This window comes from Carettochelys insculpta, unplaced genomic scaffold (genome assembly GCF_033958435.1).
Source record: "Carettochelys insculpta isolate YL-2023 unplaced genomic scaffold, ASM3395843v1 scaffold_0035, whole genome shotgun sequence".
Classification (NCBI taxonomy): domain Eukaryota; kingdom Metazoa; phylum Chordata; order Testudines; family Carettochelyidae; genus Carettochelys; species Carettochelys insculpta.
In genome coordinates this window covers 43,228-49,885 of record NW_027439072.1, presented here as the reverse complement: position 1 = coordinate 49,885, position 6,658 = coordinate 43,228, and the positions used below count along the sequence as shown (strand labels likewise).

Genomic DNA, 6,658 nt, shown 5'->3' with positions numbered 1-6,658 from the left:
GAGCTTTTCTGAACTTTGGCCAGAGAGCAATTAGTGACTGCTTGGTGCCTTACTGCTGGCAAATGCTCCTGCAAAGGATGTTGTCAGCCCTTCTGGGACACCAAGGGGCTAGCGTGCTCTTCCTTTCTTCTCTTGCTCTTCCGCAGCAAGGGGAGGAAAAAAGACCCCATTGTGCCCAGTATGATCCAGCCAACTTCACAGATCTTGCTGAGTGTTCCCAAAAGTCCACTGCTCAACCCGCTGAGCGAGTGAAAGGCAGCTCTGAGGCCCTCTCACCACCACTTTCTCCAGGTTGGCCCATCCAGGTGTCACAGCAAATGCCACACTGGTGGATGGCATTGCAGGGGAGGGTCAGAGGAACACAGCCGAGATTCTGTGGTGCACTGGTAATCACAGAACTCTCCAAGCTGAAATCAGCAAAAAACACAGTATGTCATTTGTGTCCTGGCATGTGTTCCTGCTTCTATGGCTGGCCTGGAGCCGGGCATTCCCTGCCCCGTGAGTGCCAGCAATCAGACAGCCTGCGGTACCTTTCAATGAGACATGGGAACACTTTTGTAATTAGTGAAACAAAAAACATCCACCAACAGTAGTTGTTCCCTTTGCTGCACTTAGGTGCCTGTATGCTGTTGATTTCTTCTCTTTGAAGCAATAAGAAGCAGCCAACTCAGAAGGTGCTGAGCTCGCCCATCTTCCCTGAGATGTGAGATTGCCTCTCCCCACTTGAGACACCCTTTGAGGTGGTGGGCCGAGAAGCCTTTAAGGACTCGCTTTTCTTAGTTTCCAGCTTTAAGCTGCTGGATGAGGAAAGAGTGGCTGGGCAAGTGGGTGGCTGAAAAAGGGAAAGAGGTCTGACAAACAGGAAATGGTGGAGTGACAACAAAGTCCACAACCCCTTGCATATTTTTCCAGCCAACAAAATGCAGCACGAGATTTGTGCTTGGTCCACAGGGAGGGCTTTGAAGCAGTTAGGGAATGTAGGCCATTTTCTGGGAGGTTCCCCTAAAGTTAAAATACTGTTGATGGAGCTCCAGAGGGCCTCACTCATCCACTAGGAGGAAAAAGCTCCAACTCAGGTGTACCTGTGGAGAAGAAAGGCCTTGGAGAGACAGAGATTTATAGCAAACCCCACAGATTTGAAATCAGATTGCAGAATGCGGAGCTCTGAACACTGCCATTACGCCATGGGACCTGCAGATAAACAATTTCTGGGCACCTGTGATTCTTTGGAGGTTGGCACCCTGCTTACCTTGGCTATTGATACTGGCATACATGCATTCCTTCTGAGAAAGGTAGAGTTGCTGTGGTGGGGTTCAGGGGTCCCCATGCACTGCACCCTGGCCGTAGGCAGGAGTGACTCTCACTCAGCAGGTAGAGTAGGAAGTTTGTTAGGTGACAAAGGTCCAGTTTCTCACAGAAGAGTCAGTGCAACAATCAGAGAAAGTCATTCCATCTCATCCTAGGGAAAGAAGCCTGAGGGGTTCCTCTCTGAGGTGTAGCTTCCCCTTGCCCGGCTGGCTGGCTTCAAGCTCCCTCTCCCCTCCAGCTTCTAACTGCCCCCTCCGATTCAAAGCCAGATCAGCTCTTCCGTCCTCTTTGTTCAGGGCAGAGGTGTTACCTGCCAGCCTAGGTTATAGCCCCAGGGTCATCCTTAGCTGCTGGGAGTTGCTCTGCTTCTCTCACACACATCCAGCCTGAGTCTCACACATGCACTCCTCCCACTCCATCACACTTGCCTCTACAGCATAACCAAACTTTCACCATTTTCCACTGGTATAGAGTACAGCTTCGTGGTGGAGCATTTGACTGCAGCTGAAAAAGTCCCAGGTGCTCCTTCACAGATGGTTGTCTTAAGGGAAATAGATCTTCATCTCCAGTCCATTTGGGGTTTTCCCTGGATGTTTGAAATAGATTTAAACACTTATCATTTTCCTCTGCCAATGTACCAGCACTGAGCAAACCTATCCTTCAGCGGAGATCAGTTCCCAGCCTGCAAAGCTCAGGGTTCTGTTCCATTGAACACACGAGGGTACTGTACATCACAGATATGCAGGGCCCTGCTCACAGTGGCCTGTGCTGGGCAGGAGAACCAGGCCCAAAGCCAGGGGGCTCAGGAATCTAACACACAAAGGCCACTTGGTTCAGACTGAGCTCACAGCACTTTGGCTTCATCACACTCGTCCAGCAGTGTCAGGGCCCACCCCAGGCACAGGAAGAAGCCTGTGTCTTTGACCAAGAAACATTCAAATGGCAGGGGCAGAGCTGCTGGAAGCCCCAGAAAAGAACCCAGCCCAGGACCAGGCAAAACCCTCCCACAGTGGGGGCTGCAGAAAGGGCCAAAACATCTCAGAAAAGTCACTGACAGTTCCCAGCTGCAGAGCCCCAGGCCTTGGCCCAAAGCCCCCAAAGTGAGACATGAGTGAGCCACGCTAACACGAACCCCACAGCCAGGGGTTAGAAACTTCTGTCATGGCTCCTTCCCCACTCTAGCAAGAGAAATGCAGAAGTGGGGCCCAGCAAAAGTACCTCCAAGACCTTATCTACCAGGTTTTGGTATAAACTTCCCTTCAAAAATCCAAAAACCTTAGACTTTGGGGATAAAATTCACTGCCACCAGCCAAGTAATAATAAGGAAACTGGGGAGAGACGACGTGGGAAATCTCAGCCCCAAAAGTAAGAACCAGGACACAAAAAACATTAACCAAAACCAGGTTAATAAAAAGAAAAAGGAAGAACTTTTGTTATTACAACAATATTTGTGCTGCAAGCCTCATGACGAGATGGAAGAGTCACAAAGTAAAACACATGGGGAGTCTCCACCATGGGCCTAGAACTTAGTTACAAGGAGAGTAAAAGAACATTTCTAAAAAGTGCACAGACATCAGACCCCACTTCCCAAACCATAGAGCAATGAAGCCTAATGGATCTATGTAAACTTTACCCGACTCACAGAAGATTGGAGGGTCTGTTCTTGGAGGGAGATATTCTGTGTCTCTCTCCCTCATGGCTGGAAAGAAGAAGGAGGAAAAAGACAGAGAAGAGAAGAGGGAGGAGCCAAAATTCAATTCTTACCTCCATTCCTATAGGCCAACCCCACCTGGCTCAGGAGGGTAATCCTTTTACTTCCAGGCTGCTGGCTAACCCTCATGATCGTGACAACTTGCCTTGAGAATGAAAGGATGAGAGGTCCCTGGAGTGACTTCTGCCCCAAAAGGCTCATTTATGAGTTAACCCTGGGACTCCCAGAGAGGCCAGAGTCTGGAGGATGAGGGGTTTCTTACCTGGAACAGCAGCCTGACATGTTTCCTGCTGCTCAGATTGGCCATGAAAAAGATCGAAGATCAAGAACTGAACACTCAGAGCCACAAAACACATTCAGAGACCGGAACAAATTACAATCCTCAGAATGAATGAAACCAAAAGGTAACTGTGCCAGGGTATCCGCCCACCATTGCTCTGGCTGTACCTGCAGGAAAAGGCAGGGAGGAGAGATTCATTGCTAGCAGGAGCAGGTGGACCTATAAGTCAGAGATGGAAGCTGGTAACACAGAGGCTCCTGCGGAAGGGCAGTCACTTTTCGGAACACCAGCTGGGAAACACGGGCCTGTGTGAACGTTGGCAAAAAAAGACATGTCAATGACACGACCGGAGCTGAACTGAGATCTTTGGGAGCTGGATGGAAGAAGTGTCTGGGAAATCCCAAAGCAGTAGTGCTGTGACATGGAGCCTTCCATCAGGAGCAGGTGCTTCCACCCTGGTGTGTGAGGGTTGCGACCTGGCACTAAGGGATGTGACCTTGAGACAGATTAAAGATCTCAGGATGTGGAAGTTGGTGTTAAGCAGAAGTGCGTTGCATCTAATGGTGGGCAGTATGGAGTCCCCAGAGATGTAGCACAGGGAAACTGGGACATTGCAGAAAAGGAAGTCGAGGGTAACCACTCTGCTTTGTGGCAAACACCAGACACCAACCTCTGGACATAGCTTAGAAGGCCAGACCGCTTTCCATTGCACCACACATCTCTGGCACACAGAGACGAGGGACACCCAGCGTATGAGCTCCCCTCTCTCACTCTCCTGGCTAAGGACCATCCATGTCCCTCTCCCTTTATGTACTGGGACAGAGCTGTGCCCTTCACTCCACAGTGACACACCTCTGGGCCCCAGAATTCAAGGGAACAATTCCAGAACTATGAGAAAGATCCCTGCAGGGCAGAACATTTTGAAGAGAGACACAGACGGACAGTCAGACAGACAGAGAGACAGACAGATTATTTGGGTTCTTTTTTATGTACCTCTTTTGTTCCAGAGCCTTCGGGTGTGTTCACCCAAGGGGCTGCTGGGGTCAGGACATGAGCCCTGCAGAGCAGGGGTGGGTGTGGCAGTGACATCACAAGGACCTTTTGCAGAGCAGTCACTGATTGGTTAAAGGAGGTGGGGAGGTGATGACCTCACAGACAGTGCAGAACAATGGCCAGGTGGGACAGGCTGCAGGACAGGGGCCATCTCAGAGTCCGCCCCAGGGCTTTGCTGCAGGGAGTCTATTTCTTGAGAGCTCTGCCCTGGAGTCTGGGGAGAGAATTCAGGGTGAGGAAGACGAGCGTGAGGAGAAGCCTCTTTGACGTGTTCTCCTTCCCCACCACTAACTGCGCTGGATGGCAGACGTCCCTGTGGGGAAGGTCGAGTCTGATCCAGCTGGTACTGGGCAAATTGAGGGCAGGAAAACAACAGCTTAAGGTTCTGAAATCCCCAATGGAACCGCACAGTAAATGAATCAGGATTCTCCTTCCAGCTCCCTTGGCCCAGAGCTGGAAAGCGCAACAGTCTGGGAGCCACTAATGCCTTTTTCTCTGGAGCAGGGCTACCAGGCCATCTGCCACAGAAAACTCTCTTGTAATGTGCAGTGCAGCTGTACATGAAAAAGAGACCTGTTCTACCGACTGCACTGGCTCAGCGCTGAGGTCAATTTTGTCAGCGTTAATTTGTTGTGTCGATATTGCGGGAGGTGTAGGAAGTGTTGGGGACAGCTGCAGCACCAGTGAGTGGCAAGATCAAGATGTCCAAATACCGCGTCTACACACAGGAAGCCTATTTCAGATGCAGCCATTGGACACGCTATGGTTGATTTCAAAATGGGCTCCAGTCCCTATCTTAGCAGCCCCTGTTCCCAAGAGCTGCTCTTACTCGTACAAGGAGGTTTACGCCTTTCAAAATAAGCCAACCCCGATTTATTTCTGAATTATTTCAAAGCAGCGGTTGCCTTGTGCAGATGCTGGGATAGTTATTTTGAAATAGCTTTGCTGAGTAGAACCCCCTTATGAACACAGGGCTGTGACAGGCACAGCAGCAGCTGCTCAGAAGACACCCAGCACTGCAAGTCACGTTGTCACTCACCAGCATCCCAGGGACAGGAGATTTGGAATGGTAAATGAGTGAGGGGAGTAAAGGGCAGAGCCTCCCCCACACCCAGTAAAGCATCTGCATCCTGCCACCTCCTCTCAGCAGGACTCTGGCCTGCTCCCTACAAGCCACTCAACGCCTTTCCTTGATCTTTGGCCCTTGCTGTCTCGAGCAGTCAAGCAAAGGGGAGCAGACCAGCACCCTGAAGCTGTCTCCGAGGTAGCAAAGGGCTCAGTGTTAACCAAACAAGCCAGCCAACCCACAGAGGACCAGGCTTCTCCGAGGTGCTTTCAGAAAGGAGCAACTGGCAGTTGCAAGGACAGTATTACCCCTGCAGTGAGATCGCTGTCCATCCCCCACAGCTCAGCATCCCACCTGCGCATTCCCAAACCCCCTCCCCCACCATCCTGAGCCCCAACCTGGCTCCCCCGCCCCGCCCTGCCCCAGTCTGTGTCTCCCATTCCCCACTGCCCTGAGCCCTGGCTAGGAATTCCCTCAGACCCTGCTGCCCCTCACCCCCTGTCCTAGGCCCCTGCCGGGTGTTTCCTCAGACCCTGCCTATCCCCTACCCCCACTGCCCTGAGAACGACACTAACAAGGCCCATGTTCCCTGCCAGAGGGGTCACAGCATCACCACCTGCTGCAAAGTGCTTCCAACGGAGGGACCCAGCCTGCTGCCTGCTGCTGAGCTCAGCTGCTCCCAGCTCACCCAGAGCACAGGGCCCTAGACCAGCAGCTGCCCTGTCTGCTCTCCTACCACAGACACAGAGCCCACAGGAGCAGATCCCACAGCTGCCACCCCAACTCCAGAACCTCTGTGTATGCAGCATTCAGCCTGCCCACCAAATGACACACCTGCAACTTGTTCCTACCAACTGCAGGGGTATCTCCCTATGAGGTAAATGGCTCACGTGTGCATCACAACTTTCTCTCAGCAGAGGCAGTCCATGGCCACGGCCTCCTCTTTCATATCCAGCCTCCACATCAAATGTGTGTCTGTTCCCACCAGGTGGGAGAGGAGATGCTCAAAGTGCTCTCTTGAGCCCTTGCACACAGCTCAGCTCAGCAAGCTACAGATCCCCCCCCCTGTACATTGAGAGCTTTCTGGGGGGTCACCGAGAAGGAGGAGGAAGGAGGCACTGCTCTCACACTGCCTTGGAAGAAAAGTGTGGAAAATGGAGTAGTCATTGGAGAATGTGGGTATCGATCCCACTACCTCTCGCATGCGAAGCAAGCGCTCTACCATTTGAGCTAATTCCCC

The 6,658-nt window shown here is 51.8% G+C and overlaps 1 non-coding gene across 1 annotated transcript; it reads right to left on the bottom strand.

The window, feature by feature from the left end:
• Positions 1–6,585: 6,585 nt before the first annotated feature.
• Positions 6,586–6,658, bottom strand: TRNAA-CGC (transfer RNA alanine (anticodon CGC)). Its single transcript has one exon. It is a non-coding gene; the product is annotated as a tRNA-Ala (tRNA).